The 14,775-nt window shown below is 35.7% G+C and overlaps 1 protein-coding gene across 17 annotated transcripts in view; it reads right to left on the bottom strand.

The window, feature by feature from the left end:
* CACNA2D1 (calcium voltage-gated channel auxiliary subunit alpha2delta 1) overlaps positions 1-14,775 on the bottom strand; it is a 436,639-nt gene that overhangs the window by 141,601 nt on the left and 280,263 nt on the right. The window lies entirely within an intron of this gene.

Raw genomic sequence — 14,775 nt, 5'->3', positions numbered from 1 at the left:
ACCCCTGAAAAGGGTATGTAAGGATAAGGATGCCAGTGGCACGATAACAAAAGGGTATAAAGTACTTAACAATAAATTGGAGCAGGTAATTAGGAGGCCTCTTTTAGAGCAGAAGGTCTTAGAATGGCCTCGTGCTAGGAGACACAAACAAGGAGCCCAGATCTTTTAAGCCAGAGCTTGATCAGTTTATTAAAGCAATGAGACTGACTAGCTAGATTAAGAATTGGATTTGTCAAGCAAAAGCTGCCCTATTCTGATAAATTACCCTTTGTTACCAATAAAGAAAAGGTCCTTTTAGAAGCTGAAATTTAGTAACCATAAACACTACAGTTTTATACAGTGTTAATGGCAGCACAAGAATTGGAAGTAAAACTGCTTTTCTGATTAATTTTTAATTCATGAATACTAAATGTTTGCAAATAAATGATGGATAATTTTTTACTACATTAATATATATCTCTCTATAGTACATACATATGCATGTTCTCTCTATATTATAAAATCTATCTTTTAAATACATATTAAAAATATGTATTATATAAATATTTTCTATATATTACATAGATCATATATGGAGAACAAACATATATATCATTGGCAATATTTTTTTCTGAGGTTTAGGGCATTTTAATAAATATTAAAATAATACAGTGGATTCGGCTAATGGCTTCTAATTTAATCCCCATACAAATGAAATATTAATGAATAGCAGGCTGGTTTAATCTATCTAAAGGTATCTCTGGCAACAGAAATTCAAGACACACCGAGTGTGGGGGGAATACAATGCACAAGCGGGAAACGTGAGAAAAATGATGATGAGACAAGGTCTGTTTCATCACCTGAGCTGGTACAGATGTGACAGCTCCTGCTCCTTGTCAATATTCTAACTAACACATGGACGAGTCTTGCGGACTAAAAATAATGAAATTTCCACAACCTTTTTTTTTGTTGTTGTTGGTTTTGGCCAAGGGTTGCACCAAAGAGGAAAAGGACAGATACTTTCTAAAATTCAGCTACCCACGGAAGAAGTCCCTCTCTCCAACAGATGAAACATCTGTCCCACGTGGAACTGCATTATGCCTTCTTGGAAGCAGAACACAAAAATAAAACAGAAACTGTATTCTATAGCCTGGCATCATCATAGGTATTGTACCTCAACTGTTAATTAAGCTTGGTTGGGCATTGTTTTCCAGGTTGTATAGAGGGAATATGAATAAAACTCTTCTCTCTTAAAGATCAAGGGGCTATAGGGTACTAGAAAGGTGAAAGTTCAAAGCTTGCTGCCTGTACAAACAGAGGTTCTCCTTCTCTCTCTGAAGACATTGCTATTTCTTGCTATAAACAAAGACTTTGCCTGTATCTTTACAAGAGGAAAAATATATTATTTTTATTTCATCTATAGCATTCAATCTACGAGGAATGAAACACACACTGCCAGTCCTGTGCTTCCAAGATGCCAAGCTGAATTCCACTCTTGGGATGAATCCTGGCCTTCCTGAAGTTAATAACAAAACTCCTTTACTGCACAGGGAACTAAGTTCATCCTTCATCTTCAGAACACTGTAACCGTGCAGTGTTCAGCCACTCTCTCTGTACGTAGTATTTTGTCAGTCTAATGCAATAAGCAGATCACAGAATTAGGAGCCAGGACTTATTACTTTAGATTTTTTAAGCAAATGAAAAAACACCATCCATACAAATCACTTCATAAGACTCAAAATGCCTTTGAAATAATGAAAGACTCGAAAGGATCTTCAGGAACGCAGTAAAATTAAGCTTCTTTGTAGTGTTTTTTGTCTGCTTCCATGTCATCAGTACTCTTAGGATTCATCTGAATTTTCGGTACTCAGTGCTTTATTCACTCAGCATAGCAGTTCTTTGTTCTACAATGTCCAAACAGAAATACATTTTTATAATCATGCACTTGCTGAAGATCTCCTAGTTTTTAATTTACTTTGTGATTATATAAAACCACAGGAAGAGGCAGTAAAGTTGCAGAAAACAACCGGAATGGGATGAAGAAATAAATCTTACTGCCTTATATAAACCTGCTCTATTGTTTAAGAAGAAATCTTATTGCCTCATATATATACCTACCCTAATCATTTAAATTGTACTAAATTTCAGCTATTGTAGCTTCCCATATTTAACTAAGGGCCATAATCCCTCCTGAATGAGTAAATACTGCATAAATAGAGCTTTTAAAATCAGAGAAGCTGCTGAGTTTGAGGTTTCTAAGGGCTTCTACATAGATCATTCCCAATAATAGGAAGAGACCAATGTTTTAAGGAAATACAGACACAGATGGAACAACTGCTAGAGTGAAAAAATGCATCAGGAACCAAGATGGTTAAGAATATATTATAAAGACCTCTGAAGTCATACAGTATTTTAAACAGCTACTTTATACTAAAGTCAGAGAATGAGGATACAAAGTACCACATTTCCTAGGATAAGGAAGAGGATATAAAAATATGAATCTGGATTTACAATAACGCTTTATGAAGGAGTCATATCATATAGTGAAACACAACAAACTTCAGCCCCAGACTTACAGGCATTTCTACACATACTTAACTTTCATTTTTGATAAATGAAGGAAGCGAAACTGAATGCCAGGAGCTTAGTCCCAGCTAAATCCCATCATGCTCTGACAATCTGCATCAATTCAGGATGTACTCCTGGGAAATAAGGGTCCACATCTGCTAACAGCCCGTTGCAGCAGTTGTTTCAAACAAAGTAAAGGAAAGACCTAGTGGTATGGAGTTTTTTCATATCACTTTAGAAAAAATGACTGTATGAAGCAACAGAAGACTTATCCTAAGTGAGAAACTCATTACTTCGCTTTTTTAACAGCGTACTGGTTTTAGTGGCTTCACTTACATCAGCCAGCAGGGCAGCGCAATGGAAGCAGGCCTGTATATTGAAACGGTGCTGGGGATGTGACATTCATATTATACAGGATTTGGAGATTTTATTTTCTGCTACATCTAATCTTTAGCCTGAATGCCCATTAACAGTTGATGTGGGCCAGGTGCACTGTGAGAGTGCACCTTCTGGTTTAGCTGCATTGGAAGGGAATCCAGCTGGCACACTGAGATGGTTCAGCAACGTCAAGTGCAGTAACTTGGGCCAAACAGCGTTTTCTTCCAAAGGCCATTTCTGACCTGAACTAAAATACTAACATAGACAGATCCAGCTCTCATGAAACAATAATGAAGGGTCAACTAAATTAGGGAGCTGAGAGTGAGAAAAACTTGCTTTTCAGTGATAAAGAAATTCACAGTCAACAGGCAATACTTAGCTTCATACTCAAGAGTGTCATTCTGTCTCGAGCAGAATGTCACCTCACAATTTTCATCACCCTAGTCATCTTTAGCAGCAGATGTGTTTGGATCCAACTATAGCTATATCTTCTATTACAGCCGAAAGGAGAGGACACTCAACTTTAGCCAACAAGATGGGCGTGAGCATGATAAAACCAAACAAAATACATATTTTTATATACATACGAACAAACAGTATGCATTTAACAATACAGCTTCTCGACTAAAAAACAATTACTTTCTTAGTGCAAATATTCTGTAGACTAATGGCCGGATTCCCACCTGTTGCAAGTGGACATATTTTCACTAAAGCTACTGATATGGTATGCCAGTGTATAGCAGCTGAAAAACTGACCGTGATTTTATAAATACATGTTTCACCATTACAACTTACAGCCCAAAAGCAAAGTTAAGAAAATCTGGCACTTTAAGGATCTGACAACACTACACAATAGTTGTATTTTACTTTAGTCAGTTCCTCTAAATGCTTTATGCATGTAACAATGGTTCAGAAAATGAGACATCACCAGTAGTAAAGAAACCAGAGCTGGGACCCCAGCTTACGGAAACTGATGTAACAATATTGAAGGTGTTGGTGCTAAGTTAATTTGATGTACATGCTTTTAACTTTGATTCTAATACTGACTTTCAGGAAAATCTTTGGCATATCATAATCTTACTAAGCATCTTGCTCAGCTATAGAACAGGAACAATTTATTTATTCTTAATGTCATCGTCAGATCTCAGTAACAAACTTTAGGAGTCTTTAATGTCTTGAAGGTCTTTTCAGTGATTTCTTGACATAATCTGGCACTGGCACAAAAGCAGCTTTATGATGTATATAGTTTCTCTATAGTTTATGAGTCAACATCTGGCTAGCATTTTGCAGTTGTAAATTCATGTCAGAAGAGTCATATGTAAACAAATTACTTCAAGAATTTTTTTCAAAGCATCAATTGGAACATTGACTGATGCTTGCACAGCTGTCAAACAAAATTCACTTTTTCATGTCAATATATGTAGTATTTTTTTATTTCAGATCTTCAGGCTTCTGATCACTGGCAGAATTTTTAAAAGATTTTTTTTAGAGTCAAGAAATAGAAGGTACTAAATTTCCAAGAATTCTTCTTGTTTTAAGTAAGACATATCTTTTTTTGCAGAAAGAAGAAAAAAAAAATATTCCTTCAGTTACCTACAAGATAGAACCAAAAAACTGGCAAGGTACAAACATTCTGGATGACAGACATCTACAAACTTACTTCAGGGACAACCTTTAAAGAAACATTGTAGGACTAACCAAAGACAATTTTTTTCTCACGAGATGAGATTTCAGGTGTGTGACCTAGTGAGTAATCATTGGGTATCTCTCCCCTGCCCCCCTTCTTGACAGCTTATGCCATAGCAAAGCATAAAATACTGTCAAAGGCATGCAGTTCGCGCTTCGTGACAGCATACAACAAACCGACAAAGCAGACAAGCTATCCATCACCTGCTCAGAAGACTATAACCCCTAAGGCAAAGGAATGGAAAAGAGAAATGCTGTAGCTATGTAATTTGTCATGATTATTTAGTTATTTATTAATATATTATGATTTCGTTTTGCTAAGTATGATCTAATCACGTAAGCAGGAATCTTTCATGTCTTGAAAATTTTAAAATGGGAATTAAGACCTGACGTATTAAGACAAACATGAGCAGGGGATTGAGGGAAGATCTGTATCAGCAGCAGAACAAGAACAGCAGCTATTGCAGAGCTGTGCCATACTCTTCAATTTTACCTACTGTCCTCATTTCTGAAAAATAAATACAACTGCTCAATGTCCCTCTGCTTCTGACCTCTCCTTCCCTGTTATCTGTTACAGACAAGTCAGATCAAATTAAGGAATAATTTGAAAATGGAAGGAAATTTTATGTACTATAAATGGAAGAACTAAAGGAAAAGTGGTGCAAGAACCCACCTGCTGCAGAAATGGAGACATTCATGACAAATTAGCTGAAAAGGTGTGTTCTATGCAGGCATGTAGTGAGATACGAAAAAATAAAAAACATTTTTTGGGGGGAGATCAATAATTGGAAGCAACGAATGAGACATTTCAAAACAGTAACTCAAGAATAATGCTTGTGAGACAGGAAGAAAGTATTTCATGAAATTAGCTCAAAAATTAGTACTGATTATTCCAAAGGGAAACACGGAATAAAACATTAAACCCATATGGCTAACTGCAACAAAGCTACTTGCAGAGATGCATAAAGAAAGATCTTTGGCAAATTATATATTTTGGACCATCATCAACCTTCAACAAACACATACAAAAATTATAAAAAAGGCACATATACATCATTTGTAGCTAAATACATTTTAAATATTCAATGTCTCCTGGATTAAAAAGAAGTAAGGGTAAATTCAGATTTAAAAAAAAAAACAAAAAAACCCCACACCCCAAAATGGCATTCAAATTTTACTATTCCATATGGATTTACTGCTTAGGAAAAAAAAGAAAATCAGCAGTTATCCATTTAGAGATATATATTCAAGCTTTCAGCAGACTGTCAGAATGATACATTGGTTGGATCACTATATAATGCCTTTAGCTCTTGCATAATAACAAAGCACAATTCCCAAACAACTTCCTAGTTTATATACAGACAAGAAGACTTTATATAAAAATAAATAATATAAACTCATTTTAATATTTAATCTATGTTCAGAAAGACTGAATATCCTCTCTTCTTTATTTTCTACATTTTATTCTTGTTCCAGCTCACTTCCATAACCAAAACTATCAATCTACCTATTTTTATGTCATTTCCACCTATATCAAGTGATGTTAAGAATTAAAACACAAGCAGCACCCACATCACTAATATCAGCATCACATTCCTGAGCTAAAAATTAGGTGAAAAGTAAAGATGCAACTGTTATACATAAACAAAACATGTATTACTGATACTTCACATAAAAATAACTGATTTTTTTATTCAGGATTGAACTCTCAGAAGTAGTCCTGTACTCCAATGATCCTGGGAAGCTTTAACTGCTCAAGACAAAGATTAATTTTGAAAGAACAGATTTATAGTTTAGTTCTAGAATGTGTGGATTCAAATAGAACAAGCAGTTTAAAATAATCATGACATCTTATATATGTAAAATATATTTCAGTAATTTAAAAAAAATGCTTGAATTTTAAAAACTATACCCAGAAAAAGAATGTTGATCTGCACAAGAAAACTGATCTGTGTTCCAGTAGCAATGTAGGATTCATAGAGCAGGCAAAAACCACAACATTTGAACAAACACAAAACACCTCATTCCCTCACAATAATTATATAGATTATACACATAATTATGTAAATATACAGTTATATATGTGTATACATACATACATACATACATGTAAAAGCTGTGAGTAATCAGTTCAATCTATGGTTAAGATGATAAATACAGTTCTCACAGTGGAGTAAGAAGAAGCTGAGATGAACATTTACTTAATTTTCCCTCAGGTTGCATTTTACTTCAGTGCTACTCTAGGCTTCCACTAGCCATTCCAGCAATTTATATTTTGCTCATGATCTTGCTTCATCTGCCTAGAGCTGTCAAGTGTTTGAACCCAGCAAGATGCTGTTAGGTAAAATAAAATAAAATAATCAACTGGAATGTTTGTTTCTTTTCAAAAATGAAAAAAAAAAAAAAAAAAAAAAAAAAAGCAGGACTTACCAGTACATTTTTTAGAATTCCCTGGGCCTGAAATCAGGACATAATTCACCATTTCATCCAGTGACTGTATTCACTGACTTAATTAGCATTACATTACCCTAAATATTGCAAATAATGCACTCTTCAGTGGGATCTCCAAGTAAAAACTGAATCAGCAGATGCATCAGCAACATAAACATACAAATTTACTGACGAGAGTAGTCTCACTAATATTAATGCATATTTGTATGCTAGATTGAAAGGTTTATTCCCTCCAATGTGAATAGCAAAACTGAATACCAACACTGCCAGCCACTGTATCAACACATATTTCATGGTCAGATTTTATTATTTTTTAGGTCTGCAGAGTATATCTAACAGAAAAACAGAGCAAAGTTCTAATGCAGGAACTATGGCTTGCTCTTCTTTAGACCACTAGGTAATGACAATGGTCATCCGCCTCATCATTCAGTTCAGTCACTTCGAGATGACCTCAAGCACTGAAATCAAACACTCAAGTAATATTTCTGTCTGTGGAAAACTTAACTACCAGAATGCATGAAAAATGCTAATGAATCATTCATGAAAGATCATAAATCAAACAACTTATCTGAGCAAGTAGCAAAGAAATCTCAGCGCTTTTACAATTCTAATCTTAAGAGATAAAAGATGAAATTAGCTCAGTGACAATCAGCCCCTCATTGGAAGTTCAACAGCGCTTACTGCATTACCCTTATTCTTCCTTTCCCGTATCTCTATCTGCACATATTGATGACATTTGAAGCATTCTTCAGTAGTCAATACTAGTGTTAAGAAGTTGAACAAACCTTCAGAGAATTGAGCTTGAAACATCAGTAGTAAATAAATTACTTACCAGTGCCATAAAGCAAAACTGATACACATCTGAAAAAAGCTGTGTCATTACAGCTATTGCTCCAAAACCCCCAAACAACTCCTCTCCAAACACACACAGTCATGCTGTATCTGCTAATATTATATTTCTGGAGCATCCTTAGAAAAAAAAACCAAAGCAGGGATGGGAAAGAAAGGCAAACTTTCATTTTAGTCAATATTGCCTTGTGACTTTAATAATGTGGAACATCTTCATTTCTTCAACTCTACTGAAACACAAGGGCTAGAAAGCTTTCTTGTGTTTTCTTACTCTCTTGTTCAGTACTATCAGTGTATTCTTGCAAGACAAGGGACTGAATTATTCATAAACAAAACAACTGAAAGAATTGTCCAGGAGATATTTTTAACTATAAAGCTGTGCCTCCATCCTTGGAGATAGTCAAAACCCATCTGGACATGGCTCTGAGCAACCTTGACTCTGCTTTGAGGCGGGGGTTGGACTAGCTGGTCTCCACAGGTCCCTTCCAGCGTCATCCATGCTGCGATTCTGCAATGCCATCAGTACGCATATGTACAGAAGACTCGAGTGTTGTGAAGGCTCTGCCAGAGCTGGTAATTTAGAACTGTGTACTAAACATTTAGGTAGAAACAAGGAGAGCAGGCACTGAACATACGCACATTTGATGGTATGTTGTGTTGGTTTATTAGTGCCCATCAATTTGGAATTCAGCCTTTGTTGGACTTCATTAATGGGAGGGAGAGCAGAGACATTTATCTCCCTCCCTGATTCTGCAGGCCTGTCATATCTGCCAGTACTCAGGAGGAAGAAGAGGAAGAAAATAAGCTCATCAGAAAGCCATATATATACCACTCCATCCAAAAAAGAATGAGGGGGGGTGGGGGATGGTGGAGAATGACTGCAGAAAAACTGCTACAAATGGAAAACGGAATCAAAACTGCTACAAATGGAAAATGGAATCTACCACGCACAGACACAGAAATCAGACTTTGCGTTTAGCCCAAATATTGAACCTGGTGGCTGGGACTTTCTGCAGTAATCACACAAAAAAGAAAGTACAAGCCACTGAAAAGAGACGATGTAAATGATATGAGTTTGGATCTACCCCTTCCAAAAATGCAGACAATATTCTTTAAAAGCCTGTATCAGAATACTTCCTTCAGTTCCCTAGCAGCTTCCTGTGATTTGCAATAATTCGCAAAAGCTATTGAAGAAAGGAAAAAGAAAAAAGAACTAAATATTTTTGCCATGGGGTGACCAAATAACAGCATATCTCAATGAGTAACTAAAAAAAATTAAAAGCATAATAAAAAAAGAAGCAAGTACACTAGAGTAACACTATTCTGTATATACATTATCACATGCCCTGATCTTTCTGATGCAATGATCTGTATTTTCCTGTTGTACATATTTTCATATTAATCTCATTCTTGCAAGAAACTTCTATCTTTTTTTGTCAGTTTGCATTGCATTTGTTTTTATATCCATCGCATGCAAGCAGCGATATTTCACTTACTTGTCAGATTCTATTCCTCCCTATTTTATATTCATCTTATTCAAGCAAAGAGCTTTCACGTCTCGTCATTGAATTTTTTTGTATTCATCTTTTCAAAGTAACAGTTTTCCACTTCCTTATCAACTTCATAGGTATCATGTTCATTTTTATATTGAAGTCATCATTTTGGTATTCCATTGTCTTTCTCCACATTATAGCATTTCTACTGCTAACAGCATTTTAAAGACATGATTTCAACTTTATCATTAACTGCTCAGGGCAATCCTAAAAACCAGTGATGACTTTGGTCAGTGCCTTTTACAATTCTAAATTCACAGAACTCTTGGATGATACCCTTCTATCCTTAAATCAAACATTGTCCACTCTTCAAATTATCCCACTGATTTTGATGAGAGTAAAAATAAACTAAAACTTCATAGCTGTGTAACCTTGTCACACACACACAAAACTGCCCATCTGTCTTATGGTACAAGAAGGCCAATTGACTTCTTTTACTTACTTATGAAGACTGAAAATCTTTAGAAAAGCAAAACTTTCCACCATGGTCAGGAATTTTTTCTCCAAAAATAACTACATAACTGATATTTCTTGTCTGTGATTTCATCTCCACACAATTTCACTTCCATTAAGCTCAGTGAAACACTTTCCTCTTGTGGCCTGAAAATGCTGATTAATATTAGCTCACAAAACTGACCCTTAAACCAGTCTATTTGCCCACACACATTATCTCAACTCCACTTCAGGTTAAAACAGACAAAAACGTGTCCTGAGTAGAAGTGCACAGAGCTCAAAACTTTCAATCTGCAAGCAACACAGCGGCTGTAGGAAGGATGGAGCAGGTGCCATCCTCTCCAGGCTATGACTAATATGGCAAGACAGCTTTGAGGGATATTCAGAAGCTCAGCCTGGCTAGATACTATTATCATGGAACTTAATTTTTAGCCATATAATACCGGTAAACAAAGAAAAATAACAACAGGCAGTTGGAAATTGCTACAGTGGAAAAGCTCTTGCCTAAGGCTTAACCCTGTGCTTCACCAACGTTTTCTCAATAGAGCACATACATTACCAAACTTTGTGCAAGTGAATGTTGAATGACTGAGAAGCCTACATCATTTTTTGATAATAACAGTTATTTCCAATTTACAAAAACATGCAGTCTGACATTTTAAAACAAGTCAAATACAATATTTTAGGTATGTATTTATTGAAAGATCAGTAAATTAATTTCTAATTTAAAAAAAAAAAACAAAAGCCTAAAAACCACACCTTCCAACAGCAACAAATTTGATAACAAATTGTTTAGCTTACACAGTGTGACTCTTGGTAGCACACAGGATCTCAAGATCAGCCCAGTGATTTTTTTGTTGTTGTTGTTTGATGCATAATTATTCAGATCTATTAAGTAATAGTCAGAATAGTGGATCATAAACATTATATTAGTAGAAGTGATTTAAAAGAAAGGAAAGACTTTGATAAAATTGGAATACTAAAGGAACAAGCAGACAACTCTTTTAGGTCATGTGAAATCTCAGAACAGCAGACCATTAGGAAACAATTAATTTTGAAGAACAGAACATATTTCAGAGTCTTGCTGATGGTCAAAAATGCCTTCCTTTAACCAGAAGTTATCTATACAAATGTAATCAATCCCACAATTAATCTTAGCAATTATTGTAATCAATATTTCCCCCAGCTAATGTATTCAAAAACTGTAGAAAGTAATTATTCACAGTGAAACAATTTCAATAATGGCTAACTGGGCTACATCAAAAACATATTTACCAGGAAAAATGGCACAGAGAGAGCTGCCCTGAATTAAGAGTCATGAAAAATATTTTTTTCATGGTGAAGCCACAGCAGCTGTGTGGCTAACTTTAAAAGGATTCTTTTCCAATCCATTCATCATGGTTGGTGACATATATACAGAAGTATTTCCAAATATTTTTATTCCATACTTAGATGCTATGAAGTGACATACTGAAGCAAATGTTCTTCATTTCACAGCAAAGTTAACCTCACTGTCAAGATGCTGGGAGAATTGGTCCCAATCCTCCAAAGTGTCCACCTATTTGTACCTCTCAGGCTAACATGGCACCTTAAATTGACATTATACAGTAACATAAGGGTTAGGTGCAGGTATGCAGGTTCTAAATCCTGTACCTGCACATAAATATCAGGAGCAGAACTCTTCCAAGGGAACATAACAATGAAGCCACTTCAATCACCATTCTTTCAGAATAAAATCAGAAATTTATTAAAACTAGAAAAAAGAAACAAATACCAAAAAAAAAGAAAATGGGACTTAAAATTTTTGAATGATCAAGACTTGGCCTAATGGGATCTAAAGATGATGATGCTTTTCTATTTTATTATTTGTTTTAAAAAGGTGATAAATAGAGTACTGTAAGAATATTCAGTTGCTTTTATTCCAAATGAAGCACTGTTATCTTGTTTGAAGGTGCATTTCACTGATTTGACGTATTAGTAAGCACTCTGTATGGTTCATCTGATCCATCTTTAGTGGAACCTGAAAACATTAATTTCAATATTGAAGTGAGCACCTGAAGGCTATTTGGCCCAATTTTCCGCTTACTCACGGTGAACAAAGTATGCTATTTATTATAATATGTCTGTCATTACTGCTACATATGCATTAAACAATAAAAGGTAAGTTCTGTTCTTTGATAAAGTTAAATTGCTGTTGCTTCTAAGTCACTGCATTTCCCGTTACTGTAAGTGGAATTTTCTTTCTTCATAAACAATCTGTGCACATCACTGTAGAGAAAATAAAACAAGGCATCGCCTCTTGAAACAACTGCACACATTCACAGTGGAGAGTGTTCAGAGAGTGCAACGGAAATTAAAAGCATTTCAACCACTGAAAACTCAAACCCAAAGGATTTTCTTTTTTAATTTGTTTCTGATAGAAGTTACATATGTGTAACCTATATGTACCTATGTGTGCAGAAGGTAAACTCCTGGCTGAGAAAACCTGAAGATTGGAAACGTCAGTGAGAACAGCAATTAACGTCAGGCAGGAATCGGAGGGTGTGATGGAAGGAAGGAAGGAAGAACGAGACTGGACATAAAACTTCTTGTACCAGAGCAGCTAAGTCAAAGAACTGAGTGATGCATGGGTAATCAGTGGAAGAAGGCAACTGCAAAAACAAGGCAGAGAAAGACCGACCAGCTAGTGAAAAAGCAACAGCGTAAATTTATTCTCTTCGGAGATACAAAGGAAAAACAAGCAGTAGCAAATGATGGAAACTGGAGAGAAATGGGCAGCTAATTCAAAAGGAACGGATGATACTATAATTCCTCAGAGACTGCCTAAGACAGTAATTCTTTCAATATTTGAAAGAGAGATGTCAGGATGATATATATATTTAGTTGAAAGAATGGGAGACAGAAGACTGGAAAATCACACTAGCACCACTAAAAGTCTTTAGAAAACAGTACTAAGGAAAATAGGCTTATTATAAGTAAAGTTCCAGAAATCAGACAGGTATCTGTCTCCTGGGAACTAAAATATACAAAGTCAGAGAGGATCCCAATGACAGCAAGACAGAGGTTACTGACTGGTTTTCATGCTGGAATAAATAATTCAGCTTGAACCTCCTTCGCACAGAACAGAAGCAAGCGTGTCAGGTGACAAAAGGTGTTCAAAGAAGTGGATGCTTGGGTAATCCTCAGAAAGGAATCTTCATGTCCACAGAGAAAAAAAAAAATTGGCTCATAAGACAGTATCATCACAGTTTGGTGATGTCCAACCACAGTAAGCACGAAAAGTATGTGTGAGTAAAGCTCTCAGGAGTTTCCAAAGAATTAGTGAGGAAAGTAGGGAAAAAGTTGGCACAATTTTTCAGCTAAAAGGGAACAGATGTGAGACACCTGTACGACCTCCACACTTCATGCAAAAACACAGAGAAGGAAATGAGATAAATGCAGCAATGTTAAGAAGAAACACCTCAGAGTACCAGCCAGAACAGTATAGTCAACACATCAGTTGTGTCATATCCACAGGAATTCTGCTTTGGTTACAAGGGAAGAAAATGTTAAAGTGTGTGTCCTAATTACAGTATTTTGGACAAATCCTGGAAGTAGTAGAGCTCTCAGTAGAGGATACGGAATTGAATATGGAGAGGATAAAACATAATGGAAATTATGACTAGAACAGAATAATGTAAAGCTATAATATAGTAGCGTTGTATCTTTGGTGAAAAAATGAAAATGTTTATTTTTATCATGACATTTTATTTTTGCAGTCTGCTGGGTGAAAATATTATCAGAGGATATGGTAAAAAAAAATGCCTCAAAAGGAATTACTGGTGCCTGTTAAAAGCACTTAATCTCATATTTTTATATGGAGAGTGAAAAAAGAAACAGGAAACAGTGAAGAACTCACTATCATGGGACATACATAATTCCCTAACCCCCAAAAAACTACAACTAATGAAAAGGTTCAGGTATTTTCAAACAGAACACAGATTTCTTTGCGAAATGGGTTAAAAAAAAGGGGATGTGATTATAGGCTTATGTGACAGATTGTTTCATGACAGTTAGTAGGTACCGTATCATCTGCTAAACATGGCATAGATGGAAAGCAAAGAGGAAGGTGTCTCCTAAGTGCTGCACTTGAGCTCCAGATGAAAGTAAAGATTGTTCTTTTCTATCTTGCAATATTAGAATAGAATAGAATAGAATAGAATAGAATAGAATAGTATAGAATATTTCAGTTGGAAGGGACCTACAAGGATCATCTAGTCCAGCTGCCTGACCACTTCAGGGCTGACCAAAAGTTAAAGCATGTTGCTAAGGGCATTGTTCAAATGCCTCTTAAACACTGACAGGCTTGGGGCATCGATCACCTCTCTAGGAAGCCTGTTCCAGTGTTTGACCACCTCCTCTGTGAAAAAATGCTTCCTAATGTCCAGTCTGAACCTCCCCTGAACCATCCCCATGCGTCCTATCACTGAATAACAGGGAGAAGAGATCAGCACCTCCCTCTCCACTTCCCCTCCTCAGGAAGCTCTAGAGAGCAGCTATTACTACTTATAAGAATGATTTTGGGGAGAATGATGACAGAATAATTCATTTTATGTTAAAAATCTCGAGAAAAACAAAAAGAAACATAATAAGGAGATTAAGGGAAACAGCTGAATTGAAAACTTAAAGACTAGATAGGAAATACTGAATCAGCTTAACAGAAAACAATAAATACCATCTATTATTTGTATTTCAAGAGGAAAACAAGGAGATAAAGGTGACACACTACCATAGATAAATCACTATGTTAAACAGGATACCAAGAATGAGGATATGGATGAGGGAGGAACAGATCAGTGAGGAGAATTACATCTTAGAA

This window comes from Aquila chrysaetos, chromosome 5, assembly GCF_900496995.4.
Source record: "Aquila chrysaetos chrysaetos chromosome 5, bAquChr1.4, whole genome shotgun sequence".
In the NCBI taxonomy this organism is placed as follows: domain Eukaryota; kingdom Metazoa; phylum Chordata; class Aves; order Accipitriformes; family Accipitridae; genus Aquila; species Aquila chrysaetos.
Note: the sequence above shows the minus strand (reverse complement) of the source record. Positions and strands in the feature narration are given on the sequence as shown.